The following is a 24,825-nucleotide window of genomic DNA, read 5'->3' as shown; positions in this document are numbered from 1 at the left end:
TTTTTATAGTTTATTTAGCATAGTTTTTTTCCTCGTTTTTTTCCAATGTGTACTTTGTCAGGGGAATCGGGTTGCTCAGATGTTTATCATTAACGGCTACAGCAGCGCACTTCTCCTTTTATAACGCACCTCATCTTTATCAGTCCGCTTCCAACTTGTTCTAATCCTTTTTTGGAAAACTTCTCCCATGTTGCCATTTGACCAAAGCTATGCTGGCTATGTTTACATGCTGTAAACAGAAAATGATCACACAGGGTAAAACAGAGGGAGGCAAGCAGACGGGATGGTGGGGGGCGGACAAAAAGTGCTTTCAGGCTGTGGAGAGATAGGAAGCACTTCTGGGCACTCAATCATGTAGATGACTTGAGAATCTTTTCATACTAAGATAGGTGTACAAAGTCAGCTACAGCAGAAGTCCGGCTAAGTGGTCTAATCCATCATTTATCACATGTGATTACAATGGAGCAGATATATTAGCCCTGTTGGATCCCTTTGCTTGCGCACAGCTCCATTCATCAAAAATGGGAGAAGAGAATGAAATCAAGTAGAGGAGAAAGTGATTAATATGTCTTGGACAAAAAAATGCCTGTATAAAATATTAATGCAGCCCAGGAGCGTTATCAAACTTAAAACTATGGACAGTCGAGTCAAATCAGCCTATGGCCGTCAAGGCAGGGCGCAAATACCACTTGTGGTAATTGGGTTGCCACTGGAGGATCTCTGAAGAAATACTGGTATTATTTGCATGATGAATCTAATATGATCTGAGATGGAGTGGATGGTATTACACCAGGAGGAAGTGATGCGTTACGTTTTCTATTTAAGCATTTTTGAATTACATTTTTAGGTTGGAGGCTGTGGGGAAATTAAAGGTTTGCGAGTTAGTAGTGTGAAGAAGGGGTTCCCAAAGTTTTCCATGCCATGAAACGGCATTAGCTACTGCTGGTAAACCCACAGATGAAGCTACAAAATATGTAAGGCAACACTGACTTTTAGAATGTTTGTTCATTTCTTCTATTCACTATTCAATAACCATTACATTAATCTAGCAAAAGGATGGTTCTTTCAGTCGTTTTCCTGACAGAGACTATGCGCTTTCTGCGTTAGCTTGAGGAGCAAGCTAGCTTGTTGAATTTGACTGGCAGCCAGTGAGAAAGATGAGCATGGAAAATAACATTTCAATGAATTATTTTTGCTTGTTTTATAATTGAAAAGCAGAATTCAGTTTTTTAAAATATTTTTTAATTTAAAAAAATTTTTTTTACAATTCCCTCCAGCTTTCTGAGTCCCCTGACCCCAGTTCCCACTAAAAACCACTGCTGTAAGGAATAAACACTTATCCAGTTTTAGTATCATCATTTCAATCTGGAGAGACTCAAACAGAGAAAGAAAGCAATTAAAAGAGTTTAATGACAAAATGAACATGAAAATACACAAAGTCCTTTGGCGTTCAGGCCCCGGCCGGGGACGTCGAGCTGGACTTCGATAAGCTCGATGAACATTCCTGATGCAGTATAGGAATGTAGACCCCCGGGGCCTGTACTGGTGGCGGCGGTCGGAGGAAGATGAGGCCTTAGAGCCGGGAGCAGAAGGTGGAGATGGGGCGGAGGTGGGTTGATCGCAGCTGGTGAGCAGAGAAGGCCATGGGTGAAGGTCCTTTTGAACTGGAGCCCAAACGATGATTGGCTGGAGCGAGGCTTGGACCAGCGCTGATAGGCCCAGGTTGCAGAGAGGGAGGCGCTGATTGATGAGGCAGGTGCGACTAGAGTCTTCCAGACTGAACTTTTGTCAAGACTCCATTAGTGTTAACTTTGAGTCGACTTCACGCTGTAGCAGCTTCCACTCTAATAGTTGTTACTATTGCCTTGTAGAACTCAGCAGGATGCATACACTGATTGGCAAATGGTTTTAACTTATGACCAACCACTCACCTTTCCAACCAAATCAGGCTTTAAAAAAAAAAAAAAAAAAAAAAAACTGTCGGTTTTTGTCACCAGCCATTTTCTGGGTGGATTTCCAATCTTATCTTTTACACTTTATTCATGTGTGGTCCAGAATTGGAATCCTGAACCACTGTGTGATTCAGGTAAACACTTTCTGCAGATAAACTGCGTGGCGAGCTGAGAGCTGTGATTATCCAGAGAAAGTTAAACTGATTTGCGGTGCTTAGTGGCTCATATCACTGCAAGAGATTTGATGCAGGACAGTGAGTCGGAGCTTATAGGCGGAATATATATCTGATGGCAGTCTCTCTCTCTTCCTCTCTCTCACGCACACAGGCACAATCGCTGCTTCTTTGATAGCAGCACTGCTGGCTGCACCGAGAGAAAAGACACACAGCATGCCCTGCGGTTAAGTGCAGCTCTGGATGGCACACGAACACACACATACACGCGCACAGCATTTGCTTCAGCGACTGCAGTGAGAGCTAATATGCACAATCTCCACTGTGTAGAATCCTGGGCTTACAGTGATTATTTATCCATCTCTTTTCATCTCTTCTCCCCCTCTATCGGTGGAATACAAAGCTGCACGTACAGTATAATAGGTCTTCATGCTTCCTCATTGAAAGAAGCTCATCAGAAGAATCCGGGCTCTGATGATCTATAACAGATTTCACCTTTTAAATTCAGTCGAGGTGTTGAGGGGATTTGGATAAAGGGGGTAGAGACAGCTAGTGAGTGTAGAGCCGCAAAAAAGCACATTTTTCTTTTTCTTTTTCCTAATATCATCGTAGATTCGCTTTCTATACAGGATCCTCGTTATCTGTAACTTTAATGTGAAACGCCGCCGTTCTTAAAGATTTGGGAGCATTGTTGTACATCAGCGTTGGATTGTGGGTTTGAGAAGTAATATTCTTTAATGATGTAAAAGCCTTGCAAGAGGAGTTTTGCATGCAGCGTACGATGACTCAATGCCTCAGTTTGCCTTTTCCAGTGTGTAAACTTGGGGTTTGTTCATAAATACATAAAGATTTGTTTCTATTCATTTTCATTTTCTTTTCTTTACAAACCCACCTTCATGACCTAAACTAGTCTTTATCACCAGACTGGACAGAATCAAATTTCTTTTTGGGAGTTTTTGTCTTTTTTTTCCCCAACTTCTTTTTTCGTTCACTAAAGTTGTTTGTGATCATCTAACCACAGCAGCATTGAAAATCCAGTCGTGTCTGATAACTTGTCGGGCTGCCCAACTAATGCCAGAGATTTTGATTGAGAGGCGTTTCAAGAACAGCAGCTACACCTTTTGACGAATGATGTCACACACAAAACTCTGTTTCCAAATAAGACAGCAGGGCTGCTAGGAAACCCTAAATCCTGATGCTTTGTTACACATCAGTCGAAACCCAAAGCAGCAATAACGGAAGTAATCATCACCTGCTGTCAACCAGTAAAACATTTGGGACTGAGCGTGCACTGCTGGACAGAAATTGCTGACCAAAGCATGATTTCCCTGACCTGTCATCAAATATGTTACAGAGGCTGTTCCCTTTTTACTGTTTTGTAGATACTTCCCAACACGGACACACACACACCACCACACGCACGCACACACACACACACACACACACGCACGCACGCACGCACGCACGCACGCACACACAAACACACAAACACACACAAATATATAATTTTGCTCAAATATATTCTCAATAACATAGAAATTACATTAGTCTTTTTCTTGCTAGCAGCATTCGCATAGTACAGCCCAAATGTTTGGACTCAGTCAATACAGGCCAAACATTTGAAGTTCATTGTTTTGTTCAAATTGCCCTGATAGAAAAGTTCTACAGAGTTGGGAGTATATTTTCTATTATCAAATGTTGCTTTTATTGATCAACCTTTTTCTTTTTTTTTTAATTTTATTCAGTTTAGCTTTAGGTACATAAACAAAAATGATCCAAGATTTGAGTTGGAAAACTCCACAACAACATAAAAAAAAACCCAAATTATTTTGGCCATTCTGTTCAAGCAAAAGTAACTACTTCTAAGAAAGCAAAAAAAAAAAAAAAAAAAAAACCTGACAATGGTTTAAAGTTTGTTTTATGGCTCTTGTGCTGTTTTAGTCTGGACAGTAAGTTACTATACATGCTAAATCCTAGTAACTTCAGTTTTGTCCTGAACAGATCTTCACAGCTGTATGAATTTCATCCAGTCTATCCTCCCGTCAGTGTTCCAGCAGCTGCTTCATGGCTGACTTTAAGTGAGGTTGTGCATCTGGCTGTCGTGGATGGCTGGAGTCTGTCCGTCCAGACGACGATATTCCAGGAAGAGAGTTGATCTAACATGCAGAGAACGCTTCAGTAGATCATGTACATAAGTCATATGTGGCATCTTAAAGGATTTTCAGAGTCTTATTGACAGTTTCTTGAATTTGTATCAAAAAGTATCTGTAGAATGAGACATGATTTTTATCTATAGTAGCATTTAGGTAGCCGTAGCATTGCGCACTGTGATGCTGTCCTCAGTTTTATCTCTGATCTTCAGAATACAAAATGCACAAACGCCTTCAGAAGAATTTGGTTTCCAGCGCTACCACTGCTCATCCCGTGGCCTTTCCTCTCTCTGTTATAATTCTGTCTCTTTCACTCAATACCAAACTGATGACCTCAGGTGACAGGGTACTGTCTGTAGCTTCCCTCCCCTTTAAAATGCTGCCCCGGTACAAATCAGGGGCTGCAACTAGTGGTCAGAGTTCAAACAACATCCATAAAATCAAGCATTTCAATTCTTAAAAATTATATTTTTCATATAAATATGAAACCCTGTAAAAACCCATATTAAGCTGCTTATTGCACAGACATGTCAGTTGTATGTAGAGAGGCTAAATCCAACAGCTGACATTTAATATAAAGTCTCTATAGTGTGTGCGCTAATGCTGCTGATAAATTATTCAAACTCTTCATGTCGGTTCGAGTCTGCTGGGATCCGACCCGACTAGTTCTCCAGCGTTCCCAGGCATAAATATGCAATTTGGGAATTCCAGCGGGGAATTCCCCTGGTAGCTTTGGTTCAGAAGAGACTTTTGGTTCTGTTAGATACTTGTGAGCTCTTACCTTTCAGTCCTCATGTTGGTGGGAGGCCTCGGACAATTCCACTATTACAAATGGGAGTTTTGCGGTCGACGTTCAGACACCAGTGTTGCGTAGATTTGTCCTGATTCTTGCTAATTCTGATTCTGATTACTCCAAGAACAGCTGCAATGGTGTGTTGATGTGGTGTGGTGTGGTGGTCTCTTGCGAGCCGACATTGAGTGGTTGGATGACTCAATGACGGCTGTTTGAGGCGACGTGTAAAATATTATGTTGACATTGTACACTATCTTTAGCGTGCGGTCATGAGTGTCAGCCTGCATGTGTGTAAATCCTAAAGTATCTAAATTCCTACCTCTAGAGCCAAGATTTCCAAAAGACTAGTAGCATTTTCAAACCCAGACTGCTTGATAACTGAGGTGAAACTCAATTGGGCAATAGAGATCAACTTTGCTGTGATTCGCTTGGCCTTAATGTTGTCTGCCTGAAGTCTGACATGTTGCAGAAAATTGTTTCCTTTTTAAACAGCTTAGTCATCCTTAAAAAAGCAAACTCTTAGACTCCCTCTCTCTGTTACGGCATCCATAACAAAGCGCCTGACTAAGTGACGCTCACGTGGTGTTTGCTGATCAGAAAGGATGAACTAGTTAGAGTTTTTGACTCGGTGAAGCTGAAATCTGCCCATTGCCAGCTGACTTCTTGGTGTTATCTTCTTTTGTAGACTTAAAAGAAGATTATTTACCTTCAAGGTAGAGCTATTTTCCATATACACAGTCTTTAAACTCCCTGTAAAAGCTGAGGAGGTTAGGTTGAGTCTAATCTTTGTTTATATACAGTTCCTCAGCTCCCAGATGCTCACCATAACTTAGGTTTTGCTTTGTGTAATCCTTTAACACTATGGAAAATTTCTGACATCTGCCAAGGTGTCCCAGGGTCGAATCATTAAATGAACGTAACTTGGTTGTTTTGCTTTATTCGAGATTGAACTCAGTTTTTGACTTTATTATAAATGTGTCAACAAAAAAAAAAAAGCAACCCTCCTAATAGAGATTCTTCCTGAAGCTTTTGCTTTTATTATGTCAGGCTCCAAAGACGAATCTGGTTTAAACTTTCTTAGAAAGCATCGCTGAATAAATGTGTTCAAATGGAAGCTTCTTGCAAGTGTTTCTTCTTCCAATTGCATTCTTGATAAACTATGTACATCCTCAGCTGCGGTGTATTTCAGTGTTCCAGGTCAAGGTCTTGCACAGACCAAATGTTTCGACAATTTAGAAATTAATTGTTATTTTTCTTCTCTTCCTCGAATGTTTTAAAAGAACGTGAGAACATGTCTAAGTGTACGGTCGTCTATACCAATTCAGAGTCTTTATTCGGATAAATTGCTACTGATGCAAACCAGAGGTCCAACATTAGCGAGGGCAGCACACCTGATTAAGAGGAATAAGGTTATAGTGAGTTCACTTCTTATAAATTATACATGAGGGAAATGGAGGCAAAGCTGCTGACACTTTTTTTTTCCCCCCTCTCTCTCTTAGTTGGAAAAACGCTATAATGGCAGTAAAATCCTTACCAAACTTATTCATAGAACTCCAGGCCACTGAAGTTCTTTTTTTTCCATTAGAAGCATTTTTGGGCAGAAAGGCCCCGTTACATAATCAGGAAACTGCAGATAATTTACTGGACTTAAAGGGAAATGATGAATGAACTCTTGCGACAAAACCTCCTCGCACTGTGAATATTTATTGCAAGTAAACGTCTCTTCTCGGTCTGTTAGAGTGTTTACACTAACACGACTCGGAAGAGGGGAAGCCGCCAGGGAAGCGGCGGACGGTGAGGAGGCAGCTGGGAAACGTGTTGAGTGAAATGAAAGGAGTCAGATTCGGAGAGAAAAGTAAATCCACAGTCTCATCCATCAGTAATGGCAGGCTGTCTATACGTTGAAGGACTGAGCCGTGCAAAAAGTGCCCTGGTGGGCCCTGCTGCCCGTCGCCGTGGTGACAGGCATCTCCCCTGTGAGTCATGATTGGTCGAATGGATTGTCAGTGAGCAGAGCGCCTGTGTGTGCGTGTGTGTGTGTGTGTGCTCACAGAACAATTTATGACTTCACATGGTGGCAGTGAGAAATGCCCTCATATGTTCTCTGTACTTCATGGTACTTCATCTGCCTCTCTCTCTTGCTTAGAAAAACACACAGGTGGTTTTTTTTCCTTTTTTTTTCTCCTTCTGACCCTGGAGCAAATGGTTTTTCTTGAAGACATGCAGGTTAATCGCCAGGGCTGCAGAGAGAGAAGGGTGGTCAGGTTTGGCTCGGCAGCTTTGCAAGTGAAGATTTAAAGTAGGAACACAGCTGTGTTGCAACAAACCTCAGTCGTCATTGTGTACATTGCAGTTGCCATGGAATCCTTGGATGCAATATTTAATATAATGAGTTAGCGTAGCTGGTCAGTATGTGACTGTCATGTAGAGCTCAAAATATAAATATTTATGCAACGTGCAAGTTTGTTTGGTAGCGGGAGTGGACTACCAAAATAAAAGCTGTTTCTTGGGAACTTGTACGTGAACTTCTCACTGCGAGACTGAATTGCTTCAATTGTTGCTCATGTCGCCTCTTGTTTCTTCTCAACATGCACAATGTTTTATTTTGATAGTCCACTTCTGCTTAGTTAATTAGCATATTGGCTAAATATTTAGCTGTGAGCTAAATATTTAGTTTGTATGCCCAGTATTTAGCTTGCTAGCTACATATGTAAATTACAACTACATATGTAGCTGAATTAAATATTTAGCTAATCAACTAAATATTCTGCATAAAACGACATTTATGAAAAACATGGTAAAAATATTTAGGAAAAAAATATATATATTTTTCTCTTATTGCAGGCTAAATAACCCAAATTTGTCCTGTTAATTTTACTGTGTAACTTTACAAATGGCTCCATATTTTAACAAGGATGTTGTGTTGACACACACATGAACATCTCAACATGCAGACTGGTCAAGCTGGGATTAAGTGGCCAGTGTAATCTTTGAAATTATTGCTGCTTTTCTACAAACATAGAAGAGATTGCATTTGTCTTCCCAAACATATTGTAAAGCCATTCTAGGTGGCTCAGTGTATTGCTACACCTCTACCATTTAGCATTAGAACTGGATATGTGTTAGAGCATGACAGACTGACTGACTGACTGACTAAAATAGGTCTATGGAAGTGTTGGTGCCGTTTCCTGGAAGTATGAACTGTTTGGTAGTTTCATCCTTTGAGAAGATGTTATAGCTGCAGGAGCAATCCATCATTTAGATGAAGATGGCATGAGCTGGTTTGGAACTGGAAGCCGTAAAACATTGCAGAATTAAAATGAAAACATAGAATTTTGCTTCAGGAAGGTTGATATTTGTGGAAAGCCTTTAAAGCATATCATGAAGCTAACCATATCCCTTTGCTAACGTGGTCGGGTGACGTTTACGGTACTTGTTAGACTATTGCTTCAATAAACCCCAGAGTGATATCAGCTGATTGTGTTCTCAAAGTAGCACACCGACTCCTATGATGCCTTGGAGGAGGAGAGACGGAAAGGCAAAGGCTGTTTTCCATTTCTCATAGTATGTCATCCTGTCACAGCTTTACTCATTTTCTCTAAGATGGGTATTGTCTTTTATCAACTGAACTCTTAAGATTCCTTTAGCTTGTTCTCTGCAATGTGAAATGCAAAATATAAAAAGGGTTACACAAAGGCAGTTTTGCTCGTCTATCCTAATGAAATTAACATATTTTTGTGTCTGGTTTCAGTTGCTTCCATTGGGTCTCCATTAACATTTCTGCATTCCTGTGGTTGGTAATATATATTAAGACAAATAGTCCTTTTGAAGTTTTACAAGAAGCATTCCAGCTAGTGTATAATGCTAGTGCATTATACACTAACTTCACTGAGGGGGTCTGGACTTTTTTTTTTTTTTGTTTCTTTTTTTTTTTTTCAAAGCAGAATTTTAACAGTTTGTGTCTTAAACTTAACTTGCCAAGGCTTGAGGCAAAAATAGTACCTTTTGTTTCTACTGTAACTCCGCAAAAGAACATAGTAGGATTGCAAAAACAAAACTACAAATTCAGAAACCTGTTGTCTGTCTGTTCTGCTCTCCATCTGTCGTAGAGCAGCAGAAGTGTTTGTCTGGACTAGCTTGAACGTGAATTTTTCATTTTTGATTTGCTTATCATTTCTCTATTTGCATAAAACTCTAGTTTGACTATTGGGATTTTTGTGGTAACCCAGTGAGAAGTTCATTTACCACAACGACTGATCATTTTCTTTGAAGAGAGCTCATTCAGGAGGGTAATAATTGCGGTTGTTAGACCCACAAGCAATATTTTTTGGTAAGCATCTTGTATTTGTATTTTTTTATTATTGGTAAGTAGTTGAGCTGATGACTCTGTTTGGCCTTGGCTTATTTAAGCTATGTGTGTAAGGTGTGTTTTAAACAATGAATGAGGCTGGCTTTATGCCTCAAGCTGCGACTATTTTTATCTGTATTAAAGTAGGGCAAGCAGCAAATCAGTTTAGGAAAAATAGATCAGTCTAACCATGACGCTTGTAATGTTACACTCTGTTCCCAAGACGAGGCTGTACACAATTTGGGTTTTCATAACATGTATGGAAAATGAAGAATCCGCTGTCATGAGTTAAATGACTCCTGTGTTTATTTTTTTTTCCATTTATGCTCCTCACTTTAGTTTTGATCTTTTGGTTGTGGTTTTTATTGTGGTAATATTATTTCTCTGGAGCTCTGTTCTATTCTGCTAATCTGCTTTTGAGCTAAGTTGTAATTTTAAGAGTTTTCAATTTTCCCCTACAAATTCAAAATGTGAGAATCCTCAGTTGGGGCAATTAGTTTTTTATTCTGTTCTCACCTGCTATAAACATTTTTTTAGGAAACAAAAAAAACTCAATGTTTGGGCTGGACTCTTCCCTTTATTTTTTCTTAAACAGATGATTAGCAGGTGCTCGACTTGTTCAACTTTCACAAACTGATATTAATTTTCTGCTTTTGTTAAAAGTGAGGATCTGTGAAGGTTTTGATACTACGTTCCTTACCTTTTGTAGAAAGATATGGCTCACTCTCTTAGAAAATTAAATAAATCCTTTGAACATGGCTTTTAAAGTAGTCAGATATACACAGTTTGTTTAAACAGACTTTAGGGGGCGCTGTGGCGGTGCAGGGGTTAAGCACACAACCCATATAAACAAGTCCTAGACGCAGCCGTCGCAGGTTCGATACCCAGCTTGGTGACCCTTGCCTCATGTCGTTCCTCTCTCTCATTACCTACCTTCCTGTGTTCCTGCACTTTCAAATAAAGGTGACTAGAGCAAGAAAAAACCTTTAGAAAATGAAATACAGACTTTAACAAATTAAACTAAAAATGTTTATCATAGCAAAGTACAACTATTTTTTTGAATATCAAGACCACTATTTAACAAGAAGCTTTATCTTGGATCTTTTCTGTTTGGTCAGACAATGTCCATGGTCTACGTGTTTTAAGTAAAATTTATTTTATATTATCCTTTAATGTTATTCCTGTCATAGGGTGTGGTGGTAGAAGGTGAGGAGAGACGCTGAGACCCAGGTATGATGAAGATGATGGTGATTTAATGAATTACAGTGCTCAAAAACAGTCCAGGACAGGCAGCACGGGAGAGAACTAGAGCACACGGCTAGTTACCGGTAGCACTGACACGAAGACTGAACATAGAGCAGAATAAGTATCCAGAAGATACTTATCAGAACTAGATGAGTACCAAAAAAATACATATTTTTTATAGTACTGCAGTATTTGTCCAACCCCTGACACTTTATTGATTTTTTTCTTTTTCCATCATATCCGTGGATCAGCTGGACTACTGTCCCCAAATGGATCGACGTAGGTGGTTGTGGGTGGCTTTGACGTGGCAATGTTTTTTTTGTGTTTGGTTTATTTTCTTTTTATGTTCTGGTTGGCAATTTTTACATAAATTTGATTCAAAAGCAACCAGCCTGAAGCGGGTCGAATTGTTGGCACCACTTAGTGAGCAGGTGGGAGTAAATGACAATCAATACCAAACAAGCGCAGCGTCAACAAAAATGTGAAACAACCAGCGTGTTGTGAACAGGCGTGAATGAAAAGAGAGGAAGAGTACGTGGCTGAAGAGGGAGGCTTATGGAAGGTCGGCTGACGGGATCCAGCAGGGCGAAATGGAAAATGGATTCACGCTAATTTTAGCGTTAAAAGACAGATTTACAAGCCAAGTAAATTACAGCTTCAACCGCATGCTTGACGTTCTATCGCTTTTTTAATCACGTGCAGTATTTCATCAATAGCCCAGTCAAGCGCAGCCTATTATTAAACCACAGTCTGATCTGTTTCTTGCTCTCCGCTTACAAACTCTTGTACACAACCTGAGAGAGTGAGCAGCGGCAGGAGACGCAGGGCTGTAAAAGGTTTAGCCACAAACATTAAAAGACACACAGTCTGCAACACACTGATTAGCCTGCTGCTACATGTTTCTCTGCTGTATGTCACAGAGAGAATAAACAGGGGCGAGCAGACACTGGCCATGCCCTGCTGTTTATGCGCTGGTCCTTCTGTGCGCGCGTGTGTGTGTGTGTATGTGTGTGTTAAACCCCCTGCTGTTTGGCAGGTCTCATCAACAGTATCCAAATGAGCCTCTAGTATCTGGGTCTTTCCTCTGCTGCATTTAGAGCACAAACATTAAAATCCTAAAGCTGTTTGTGTGCGAGGCTGTCACTTGATGTTTCTTCCAAGCCCTTAAAAACATCCTCCGTTAGTCTTCCTGCCTCTTCTACTTGCAGCACAACCAAACATTTCTTGTCCAGTCCGCGCCCCCTTCCCCCCTTCCACTCCTTTCCTCCCCTTTCCTCCCCATCTCCTTACACACACGCACTTACACACACTGTACAGCCAGCTGCCTCCTACTCTGTTTTCCAAATATCCCAGTGTGCAGCTTTAATTTACTTTGGAAAGAACATAATTTTGTTGGATGCTTGATGCCATCCAGTTTTCTTCAAATGTTTCCAAGAGCTTTAGTTTTGAGTTTGTAGCTATAATTTGGATCCGCGAGAAGACTTAATCAGCTGGGGATCCACAAGGGTCAGCTCTTGCTCCACTTTTATTCTTTTCAAGCATCTTTTTTTTGCATTTGCCTTACAACATGTTTTTTGTTGATGGTGATTTTTCTTTTTTTTCTTTCGGCTGAAAAAAATGATGTTGGTTCTTGCTGCTTGAATGTAGTTTTTATTTAATTTTTTTTTAAGACGCTGTAAAAGACGGTGAAAATGTACGACAATGCCAGATAAACAGAATTGGTCAAACAATACGTTGGAATTCAAATTGAAAATGAAAATCAAACGTTTGTGTACGTCTCCTTACCAGTGCTTAGATTTGAAATTTTTCTAAACGCACAGCGTTAAAAATAGAGAACCTAATCTAGAGCACATAAACTCAGTGAGGTTGAGTTAAAGGTTACAATAAGTTGATATTTATTTGGTTTCCTCTTGTGAACAAATTAAGATTAATCGTTCCTGGAGGCTATCTGGATGTAGGCCAAAGAATCAAACACTTGTTTACTGCATGTAAGGAATGAATTGACAAACGTTTACAATTGTAGATTTAATGTGGGATTGATGGGAAACAATGAGCAAGATGGCTAAAGTGGTAATGTGAGAGTTCAAGTGGATTTGTCCCACATAGCAGCTGTGCTTGTGGTGAGGCTCTGCACCACTTAAATAATTAAATCTTCTCCTTAGAAGTTATGCACGTTTATGTATTTGCGTGCAATGCGTCTTCCTCAACAGACGCCGCTTTTCCCCACGAGGCCATATCAAGCTGCACTTTGTTTTCAGTTGGACGCTGTTACGAACATACTTTTGTGCTAGCAAGCATTCTTGATAAATGCATGTCTTAGTAAGGAGTTGAAGGAGAAGGTGACCATGAAATGTGCTGTGTGCAAATGGAGGGGAGGGAGGAAAAAAAAAGAAAAAAGAGAGAGTCTGGAAAGAAAGACTGAAGAGAGAAATCATGTTTCCATTGCTTCACTGAGAGACGGGGAGAGGAGGCCATAAGGAGGATGGCAAAGTGACAAATGTCTGGCCACAAGCTGAAGCCAAGAGGAGATTGGTCTGCAGAGGAAGGGCCGAAGGAAGAAAACGAGGGAGAGTATTATATGTAATTAAAACTGTGATCACTGGGGTCTGAAATCATTTCTCCCAGACAGTTCTGTTGGATTTGGCTTCTTGTCGGAAACGCCGAATGACATCAGTCGTTTCGCCGAATGTATGCGTGAATACGCGCGCGTGTGGGTTAGCATGAGATGCACTACTGGTTTGTGTTTCTCTCATGTTCCTGCAACTTGCGTCGGTTTAGTGGGAGCATAAATTCTTGCGTGGGGTGTGCTAGCCAGTAAAAAATAAATAAAATTTCTTCAAGTGTTTAAAACTATTACTGGATCCATGGAAACCTCTGACCCTCCCACAGAGGGACGGAGAAGGAGGTCTGCGATAACAGCTAATTCGAGATGAGACATTGTTGAACTTCTTACAGTTCAGTCCGCTCATCCAAGACCAGCTAATGTTTAGTTCGCCTTGTTCCTATAGAACTCAGTCAGACCGAGCACAGCAGCCCTGACTGGTCCTTCTAACCACATGTGTTCCCATATAAGGGGTCGGGAAAAGTAGACATGTGAAGAGTTGATTTAAAAGATTTGAAACTGCTTTTCGGTAACAAAAAGGGTACAGTATATGAGCAGCCCCCGGAAACGTCTCTCAGCATGCAGACATTGGGGCAACTAGACCAACATATTCACACGAGATGATTGTTTCATTTGTGTTTCTACAACCTTTCAAAACCGAAATGTCCTTGCAGGTCTTCTCTACAGTGTGACAGACTCCCCAGCAGCTGGCCATGTTGTTTCCCAACAACATGACCGCAGCATGAATGAAACTTCCTCTGAGCTCTTTTGCTTTGGATGACCTAGATTTAAACCAAAACAAGTTTTTACTGAAAAGAGTGGTCACTGAACTTTTAATGTTATAAATGTCACCTTTCTTTTTTTTTCCTTTTTTTTGCCGCTACTAGCAAAAAATATCGGAGCAAACTGCTTTTTTTTATTTATTTCATAATACTAAATCTGCATGTTGACTTCCCTCCGTTTCTGTTTCTGTTTGCTGTTGCAGTTTTTTTTGTTGTTTTTTTAAGTCTTGACAAAATCCAATGACTTAATGTTGGATTGAATTTCTTGATTCATGTTTTGCCTTTCTTTTTCTCTTTCCTTTTTTTTCCCACCTAAACTCTACAGCAGTGTTTTTAAACCATCCCATCCTCTCCTTTCACAGGTGGGATTACAAGAATCATTTATTCATGCTTAACATGATGGTTGCAGCTCAACGTGTCTGTCCTTGGCAAGAAACTGTATGTTTTCCCACCAATTCATCTTTTTAGGTATTGATTTAGGAGGTTTGGATTAGGGAATGAGTTGATGCCGATCCAGAATACTTCAGGCTTCAGGGAGAAAACTGAATGCTTTCTCTTATTATTCTAGAATTGTGCAACTCATGGAGGCAACAAGTACTTATATATATATATATAAATAAATTGTTCTTCCTTTCTCTGCAGCATATCATTTTTAAATTCAGACAGCTGAAAGGTGGAAATATCCCCCCGACTAATCAATAAGTTTCTAACTGAGACGGATGAATCAGATATTTTGCAAATTTCATTGCTTTCTATCATTACCGTTGGCAAGAAGCTGCAGCTTATCTGTTTTGATTCTGCCACAAGAAATGCTGAAAACACACCCATCCCTTCCTCCATTTGTTACTATCCACTTCTTTGTCTCTTTCCACCATCACTCTCTCTTTTTAACCATCCATTCAATCAACCTGCTTTTGTTACAGTAGCATCTGGAGTGGATTGATGTTCCCCTCTGAAGTGAAAGATTGCCACACCTTTCTACTCCCTCAGCCGTTTTGCTGGTAAAAGACGCTCATAAAAACAGACGTTCGCACAGGCAAAAACACAAGCCACCAGCTTAAGCAGATATTTAATTAGCAAGATGTATTGGTGCTTTAACTTGGTGCTGGAAAAGAAAAAGAAAAGCATAGTTGCTGATGGATTTTGAATGGCTCTTTGTGTTTATATGCATGTGTTCTTTGCTGTGTGTGTGTGTGTGTGTGTGTGTGTGTAAGCAGTTTCCACCGTACCGGCTCTATTTTAAGACTACTGCTGACATGAAAGGAAAATAAGAGACATGTTGAGTTTTTATATAGTGACAGGTTAATCAAAAAAGATGAGATAAGGATGAAGTCATCAAGCTGGAGGTGGTCAAGAGGAGGGGAGTGGGTATGGGGGCTGTTTGTGCTCTGCAGAGGAAATCCTAAAGCTTGGATTGTTAAACCACATCAGAGTGGCACTCCGCTCTCCTTATCCCCTCTCCTTTTCCATCCTGCTTTTCTTCTCTCTGGGGACCCTCGTAGGAATGTTTCCATTCCCAAGCATTCAAAAAAGGCAAACTTACAAGGGTCAGAGGCTGTGTGTGTGTGTGGGTGTGTGTGTGTGTGTGTGTGCGCGTGTGTTTGCTTGCCTTTGTGAAGACTCTGTGTGAAAAGAGCAGAGTAAAGAGGAGATTGGGTTCCTGTGTTATTGATCAGGTCTCTCCTAAATCATTGGTTATCAGGGACAGCAGAAGGCCCAGCACATTACGTCACATTGCTGTGTCCCAACCCACACACACGCGTGCACACACACACACACACACACACACACACACACACACACACACACACACACACACACACACACACACACACACACACACTAGGTCTGCTTTCATAGCAGAGCTTTTTTTTCCCCAAGTGAAGGCCTAATCAAACCAGGTTTTGTAAATCCATGACTGAAAGTATCCAGAATGTTTGTTGAAACTTAAACTGGTTTAGTTTGTTATTCTTTAGCAAAAAAATAAAGATTCCTACATAAAAAATGTTCCTAACTTTTACAATCTGGAAAATTAAACATTTAATAGTCATGAACACACTAGAGCAGTGTTTTTCAACCTTTTTTGAGCCAAGGTACGTTATTTTAATTGAAAAAATCTCGAGGCACACCACTAACCAAAAATGYAAACAAAGATACTCTGTAGATGCCTATATTACATATATAGTCATTCTTATCAAAGTCTCTTGAATAGGAATCAAATAAACACAAAAATGCATTTGTATCACATTTTACATTTCTTACTTCAAATTGCACTTAACATGTCCACTTCAAAAATATCCCTGAACAGTGCCACAACACTGGTGTTAAATTTAAAGAAGTTGTAGAAAACTTCAAACTGTTTTAYAAACTAATCCACAAGCATTCTTTTAGCCGGAATACAGAAAATAATTCTTATTCTGAAAGAAGCAATAATATTTGGGAAACATTTCACTTCATATTCACTGTTACAATATGAAGAGTTGCATGTACAAAATGTCAATATCTGTATATTTTACCCACCTAGTGTGAAAGCTGTGCATGTTTGGATGAAAACAGCTGATTTTCTGGCAGAAATTGAAGAAAGACAAAGCTCTTCCTCAACAGCTCTCAGTCTCTCTCTGGTTTTAGTTTTTATAGTAGCCAGGCTTGAGAAGCTCAATTTCACACAGACATGTTGTGGGAAATGGATCCATGTCCTTTCCAACCCAACTACTGCTGAGCTTCACTGTCTTTTCCATCACTGTGATACGATGCTCTCACCGCTACCTGTAACATTCATGCATCACTAATTCTCTTGTAATGTAAAATGCTGTGTACCTACTGCCATCTCGTGGTAAGAAAATTACATGATTACGCCGCTAGTCACTGCTACACCAGACACTCGAACGCACGTTCTTCTTTTGATTTACAATTTTGACTTCTAATGATTCACTTCCTGCTAGAGAGCCCCCTGGTGGTTGAAAAAAATACACAGCAAAGCCACAGCGGGCTACAATCCGCATGGTTCAAAGCTTAGAAAAAAAGTAGCAGCTTATAGTCAGAAAAATACGGTACCTTAGGTGAAATTGAATAATTTCCACGGCACACCTGACGATCACTCACGGCACACTAGTGTGCTGCGGAACAGTGGTTGAAAAACACTGCACTAGAGCACTCAAAAAAATGATTACAGATGCACAGGTGTAAAAATCTGGGCCGATATTACGATTATATAATCCTATCAGATTTTTTTTAATCGTTTTTCTATAAACATACATATATCCCTGACCTGAGTGAAGTTTCCCCCCACCTTCTTCAAATCAGACAAAATTGGTGTCAAAACGTTTGTGCTACATTTGTGCCTCTATCGTTTTAATGATATTAAGAAATGTTTCTAGAGGTCATGAAAGGTCAACAAACCCCTCCAACTTTGTCAAATCTGACAAAACTGGTGTCAGTCAGCTTGACTGCGTTTCTGCCGGTTTGTGCAGCAAAAATTGTTGTTATAGGTTTGAAGATATCAATGAAAGTTTAAAGGTCAGAAGGTCAACCAGCACCCCCCCCCCCCCCCCCCCCACACACACACACTTTTACGAAATCAAAGGTAGCACAAACGCTTGACACCGATTTTGTCTGATTTGAAGAATGTGGGCATGTCCCTACCCTTTCAACACCTTGAAACAAAGAAAAACAATCACAGCACTATTATCTCTATGCTACAAACTGAGTACTGCATCACAATTTCTGCCACATGAGCAAACAAATGCCACATGACCAACATCCTCTTTCCCAAAACGCCTATATGTTACAATATAGCAATATGATTCAAATAAATATCAACTATTAACATCGGCACATTTTACCTTTCGGACCAATATCGATACGTAACAAAAGGACCAACATCAGCCAATAGAGACGTGACAAAATGACAGGATTTTTTTGAAAAACAGCTGCTTCTATGCTTCCATTGCTATGCTACGCTACTCTACGCCATATCTGCATGGATGTGCCAAATGCGCCTCGTCTCCTCACTTGTCCCTGGTGTCAGTCAGGCTCCCCTGTTCAGCCCTTCAACTCTCCTGCAAATATGAAGTGGATCTAAAGTGAAAATCAATCCCGGCCTGCAGCAGTTTTCTCCACTCACCTCTGGTGATTGCATTTCTCTCAATTCGACAGCCGGTGGGGTACTTTTCACTCTGCAGATCTACCTCAACGATGCTGCTGTGCGCTCATACAGCAGGATATGAATATAACATTGGAACGTGCAATTAGCATAGCATTAAGACGTATAGGTTTAAATTTAGAAACTAGAAGTCATTAAGCATATTAAACGAGACGTGTTATTGCACTAGAATTCATCAAAGTCAAACTTTGTGTAGCAGAAGTTTAAATTGGAGATAAGCTAACAGAAATAAGTATGAGCCTTTCTTGATGAAATAAGTAAGATTCAAAAGCATTATTTTTATCCCACCATCTGTGAATATTCAAATGTTTGAGTACAACCTAAATCCTGATTTCACATCTGATATTTTGTCCAGAACCTTTTTAATTACACAATTTCAATTTAATGGAGGAAAATTGTTGTTATGACACCCTGGTCAGTTTTCTTTTCCAGACTTCCTGGAGACGGCAGAAAACAGTTACAGTTTCTCTATTGTGCTAAAAATGGCACCTGGAAAATACACAATTCTGCCCCTTTAAGAGATAATGGTATGAAACCTTAGAAACTTTATGTCTTTAGAAACTTGTACTCAGACATCAATGCTAACTGTGTTAGCATCTCTGGGGAATAAAACCTATTTACCTGCCTGTGAAGGTGGTGAGGGAACTTCGAATACCTTGTTTCTCTGGAACAATGGAGCATAATCTGCCATTTAGAGAATTATAGGCAGTTGTTCAGACTTCATTTGGGCGACTATATGGGAACAGCTGGAGGCTGTCCCGCTCCGTCAACTCTGGAAGCAGCAGGGAGCGCTAATGTTCAGGTGACTCTCTAAAGACAGCAGGTGGTTTTCCTATATAATGTAGAAACGACGAGGGGTCCTAATGCACGCTGGAATCCGTGCAGACCGTGTCTTCCTTGTAAAAGGCTGAATACACATCGGCCCTGCTGTTGACCTGATTCTAAAGGAAAATATGACCGCCCAATGAGGAGACACAGAGAAATACGTAATTTAAAGACGGCGCCTATAGAGGTTACGCTATTGTTCATCCTTTTTTCTACAAACAAAAAAAAAACGATGAGAACATTTTTATTATTATTATTATTTAGAGCATCTGTGAAAACAGCTGCTATTTACAAGTCGGTTTACGATAACAGCAGGTGGTTCTAGGCCATCAAATTCTGTCAGGAAACAACAGGAGGGTGGATAGTTTTAGGGGACTGCAGTATATTTAGTCTATCTCGTTTGCCAACAGACTTCCTGGAGATGGCAGAAAGCCGTTAAAACGGCATTAAAACCATCAAGAGACCACAAAAGGTCGAAACCGCACACGGTTCCGTTTACAAGTTGTGGAGACTCCAGCCGAATAAAGGCCATCAGCGCACATCAGTGGCGCTGCTGATTAAACCGCTCAAGTTCCTGAAATGCGCTTCATCTCTGCATACATCCGTAAAACGGATCAGGAGTTCACTAAAGGTGCTAATTGACACATTAATTGACACGACGCACCAGCTTTGTTCCTTTGGAAATCACTCCGTGACATTCTGTTGCAAGTTTGTAAAGTTTTGTTGACACTGAGGGAGAGATGAACTTGGCAAACTTTGCCTTAGACGGCAAGTTCTGCTAGATTCTACTGAAAGGCGTACAGTAAAGCTGGCTCGACGTCTTACATGAGTTTTAACGATTCTTCACGTTCCTCAGTCTTTGTGCAGGTTTGTTGCTAAATTAAGGATGTAGCAGGTTCATGCCTTCAGACGCTTTCTGACGTGCTGCTCCGTTTAAAAAAATAAAAAATAAAAAAATCAGACTGCTACTTGGCAGACCAGACTAACATTTAAATTAGTTCACGTCCTGTAACATCAGAGCATTCTGCTAAGGTCTGCGCTGACCGAAGAGTTTTGCTTCATCATAATGTGCTGCCAAAAGGTCGTTTCTGGGCCTCTGGTGGTTTCAGAATGAATTAGACTCAGTTCATTAAATACAATGGAGTTCACGGGCTAACATTAGATACACGTACAGCTCTGTGCCTTTGACTGTTTTTCTTTCCCTCGGGTCAGTTTAACTTATATTAAAATAAATTTATGATCAAACGTTTCCTAGTGTGTGGCTTTTAAACTTTTAATTTTTTTTGCTGAACATCGAAATGCCCTGAATAAAAGCTTCTTGCCAGAAGCGTCACTAATACACAATGCTTTACAAACTTTTTCATGCTACTTGCACTTTTCACACACATGAACTAAAATCGGTGGTTTGCACAGATGTTTTGGAGGGCAGATTATTATTTTATTTTTTTACAGGCACAGTTTGAACATCATGTTTGTATATATATATGTCCACTTCAGATCAATAGCCATGTGCCATCTTTGGCCAAACACACAAAATACACGTTAACAAAGAAAAAAAAAGAAGAAGATTTTAGAAGGGCATTTTTTTTCATCCAATGGAAAAATGGAGGGTGGGGGCAAACTAACACCACATAATAAAAAATTCATAAATGTGAGGAGAATCTTATATGCATTTTTAAAACTATTCCAAATAAAAATCTAAAACGTGGAGAATGCTAACAGGTTTAGCCACCAAATCGACACTTTTCTGCTGCAAGCCCTTCTGAGATCCGTCTGCCGGCCTCGCACATCTTGAGACGAAACATTTTTTGCCCGTTCTTCTTTGTGGAAAATTATCGGTGAAGGCCTCAGTTTTGAAGTTTCACCACAGATTTTCTCTTTCATAAAAGTCTGAACTCTAGTTGTGCCTTTCTATCTTACCAAAATGCTTCTCTCTAAACCTTTCCATAACTCTGGCTGAGTGGTTTTAAGGTTTAGCTTTAGTAGTTTCTCTTATCCTGAATCCATCCACTTCTTTGTAATGTGACAAAATGAAAGACTTAAAAGGATGTAAACATTTCTAAAAGCCACCGTCGTTCCAAGCTCTGATTTCAAGTTTAGAGTGAAAATATCTGCTTGTCTTGTTCTCATTTAGTCCTTGGCGGTGCGGTTTAACGTTTTTGGCCAAGCAGGTCCTGAACACGGGGGGTTCTCCTTATATTTATTATTCCACCAGCAGACCCCAGTGTTGTTGGAGGAGTTCTGTATCAGAGGCTTAATGTCGAGGCCTTTCTAATGAACTTTAAGCCCATCCTCTGCTGTGAAACAGCATGGTCCAACATCTGTCATAACACAAACTGTCACACACATGCATACACTACGCGCACGCAAGCACAAAATGACACAGAGCAGTGCAGCAGGAATTTTTTCCGTAGCGGCTAATGAATGCCATCCTTTCCTCATTTTGAAAATCCCGTCATTTCTCCTTACTGACTTGAAGTGCTCACCTTCTTGCTACAGTCATTTTTTTTCTTCTCTTGTAGTCTGGTGTAGTTTTCTATTAAAACCCCCTTTTTTGTTTTTGCATCGTTTCTTTTTTTTCTTTTCTGCTAAAGTCAATCATTATTTTAACGTGTGAGGCTGAGCGTTGTTAAACTGACAGCTCTAAGTGTTGGATGAAAGACTCTAAGGGAAATCTAACTAGTATTTGTGACAGACTTTCTCAGAGTAAGTGGCCTTCCCGCTCCCTTTATTCCCGTGGGTCAATCCCGCTGACGATCCCAGTAGCATTCTTGCTAAAAAGGGGTCAGCTATTTGCTTCCCAGTGGATACCGGCCTGCTTCCATTCCCCACTTCCACTGTCCTGGTTCAGCCAACTTATTAATAGCCTCTACCTATTCCAGTGTCTGGGAGTTCATGTGTGTTGCATGCCATTTGGAGCCAGTGGAACATATTTAATTTGAAATACTATAGAAGATGCAGCTCCGAAATAACCATTTAGCATACATTAAGGGGGTGGAGGGTATTATGTAAATTCTACTTTTTTGAGCTTTATATCATGTTATAATGTTATTTCCTTGTCAAAAATCTGGAATGTTGTTTTGATTCTTTCATGCATCGTTGAGAAATCCTTTTATCTCCCATGACAACCATCCAGGAGTATCTGGATGCTTTCTCTCACAAAGCGCCACCTGTTTACACGAAGCTCCTCATCTGAGTTGCTGTCTCCATTGGAGCTTTCACCCCGCATGGCGTCCCCTTTCCACAAATTCCCCCACTCGGCTCCTCCAGACTAGCGGCAGCAGCAATTAGCAAACACCTAGTGGATCTGCTGAGCTCTTCATGCAAACTATTTCTCCGTCAAGCGCACCTAAAAACGATTGTAAGCGCCATAATGAAAAGGCATTGTTTGTCGCAATGTGCTGAAAGGTGGAGTAGGAGCAGGAGCTTCTTAAAGAGACAGTGGCCACTTTCAAGACGTTAAATTGGTGAAGTTGAATGTTTTTTAGGCTATGTTTGATATTCACTGCATTTTCAGAACTGCAGGTAACATAGTTACTTGATTTTGCCTGGAAAATACATGTTGCTCCTTTTACTGCTTGGCGTAGAGTATGGTGCAGAGGAAGGTTTTCAGTATCACAGAGCTGTTTAAAATTGGAGAATGGTGTAAGAAGATTCTAGAAAAGAAAAGGTATTTTCTACATTGTTTAACCAGGCCTCCACAAATGTAAGCCAATAACAGAAAACTGAACATTTTACAAAGAGTTTGCTCTAATTTACCCTCGTTAAGAGTCTGAATATGTGGATGAATTCTGGCTACTCCTATTTCCTCCCAGTTGTGGGAATTCCTTGTTTCCTCCTAGTCACTCTGGATTGCTGCTTGTTGTGAGTGCGCTTACGTAGCAGTCTAGTTTGAGTTGCCCTCTGATTAGCCGCCAACCTCCTGGCATGTTATAATTGACATCCATTTAAATATTAGCAACTAGCTAATACCATGTTTATGGCTCTATCCCTATTTGGGGATCAGCTGCCCAACAACCTGGCCAGGATTAACTGGGTGTAGAAAATGGATGGAAGACGGATTACAGCCACCCACAAGGTGACCTCGACTCCGACACTGTGTATTTAATAAACACCATGTACCCACTTGGAATGCAATTACCTAATTAATCTAATTCCTTGTTTTGATAATTAGCTTTTATAAGCATTACTCTCAGAACAGTGGATGCTGTTGACCACAAGTAAAGCACCTAATTACATACTTAAACTTCAACATTTTCCACAACAACTGGAATCAACTGCCTTTTTTTGTCTTCTTCTTCAAAGTTTATTTGATAGGGACAGACACACATTTACATAGACAAACTGAATGAAACAGCAGTCCCATGTTAGCATCATGGTGCAATAGCAACAGCTAATTCGCAGCACTTGTCCCTAGATGGGCTTTTTTTTCCTAAAAATAATACCTCTAAAAATTGAAGTGAAATCATTTGAAACAACACGACATAATATATTCAGAGAGGTGTAAAAAAAAAAAAAATATATATTAAAAATTAAGAATGAGTACAGGTCTGTGTTTGGCATAACCAGAGTTTTGTTTGATTTTTGAACATACTAAAACTGGTTACAGACTTTAAGTGAACAGGGAGTGAGTTCCAAGCTGCAGATCCTCTCACAGACAGWGCACTTTGAGCAAAAGTGGTTCTTCGAAAGGGAACCTTACAATTTCCCTCCAAGGCTGCTCTGGTAGATCTGCTATTGCCCTGCAATGTCTGTATGCAATCGCTGTGTTTTACAGTGTGTGTGCGTGTGTGTGTGTGTTTGATGCAACACGGGTATCGTCTGCGAGAGACCCAGAGTCACAGCAGCACACAAAAACGCACTCATTTTCCTTAAGGGAAGAATCTTCAGAGCAAAGTTCATCTAAAAAGAAGTTAAAAAGCAGACGTTAAGGTAGCAATGCTCACACGCACACCCCCCCCGCCCCCCACACACACACGCACACACACACACACACACCGACACGCACACCCCCTCCAGCCTCCTTAGTGTATTATGGATTTGACCTCTAATATGCTAATTATCTGGATGCTGTGGGTGTTTACCAGATACTTGCACACAAACACACACACACACACACACACACACACAAAGCACTTCATAAGCACTTCTGCAAAGCAACTAATGGCACATCTTAATCAGGCAAAGTGATGGTACTCAGCATAAAAGCTTGAATATAAAAAAAATGCACATGCAGTTTTCTATATGATTTTCACTAAAAATCTGAACTGTAGGTACGATAACGTCAACACCTGACCCACTTTACACATCAAGGGAAGGCATGAACACGAACTTGCATCGACTGCCTGTAGGACTCGGCTGAGCTCCGGAAAGACGACTCGGGCTTCATACTTGAGTTGGTGCTTGTGTTTTTTTATTTTTAAAAAAAATTATAATTTTTTTTATTTGTCTGTTTTGTTTTGTTTTTTATCCCCAGCAAGTGAAGTGCACTGTGGAGAGAAGAAAAAAAAAATCACAACACAAATATTCTTAGAGAAAACAAATCCAAAATTGCTCCAATAATCAAACCTAATTTATATCAATTTACAAAAATTCCATTGTCACGTGATTATGGAGCTCTTCTACTGCAGGCTTCACACTGCCACCATTAATTGGAGAATAGAAAAATGCCAGTCAATCAAAAAAAAAAAACATTTACCTGTACCAAAATCTATTACTAGTACTACTACTTTTATGTAAATTGCTTATTTGCACATCCATGTATTTGTTCTTTTTTTTAATTTTTTTTTATTA

At 40.1% G+C, this 24,825-nt stretch overlaps 1 protein-coding gene across 2 annotated transcripts in view; it reads left to right on the top strand.

Annotated features, from left to right (window-relative positions):
* The window catches only part of slc8a1b (solute carrier family 8 member 1b), a 149,864-nt gene that overhangs the window by 27,728 nt on the left and 97,311 nt on the right, over positions 1–24,825 (top strand). The window lies entirely within an intron of this gene.

Source organism: Poecilia reticulata, linkage group LG15, assembly GCF_000633615.1.
Source record: "Poecilia reticulata strain Guanapo linkage group LG15, Guppy_female_1.0+MT, whole genome shotgun sequence".
Lineage (NCBI taxonomy): Eukaryota > Metazoa > Chordata > Actinopteri > Cyprinodontiformes > Poeciliidae > Poecilia > Poecilia reticulata.
The sequence above is the reverse complement of the archived record's forward strand: the minus strand, read 5'-3'. Positions and strand labels throughout refer to the sequence as shown.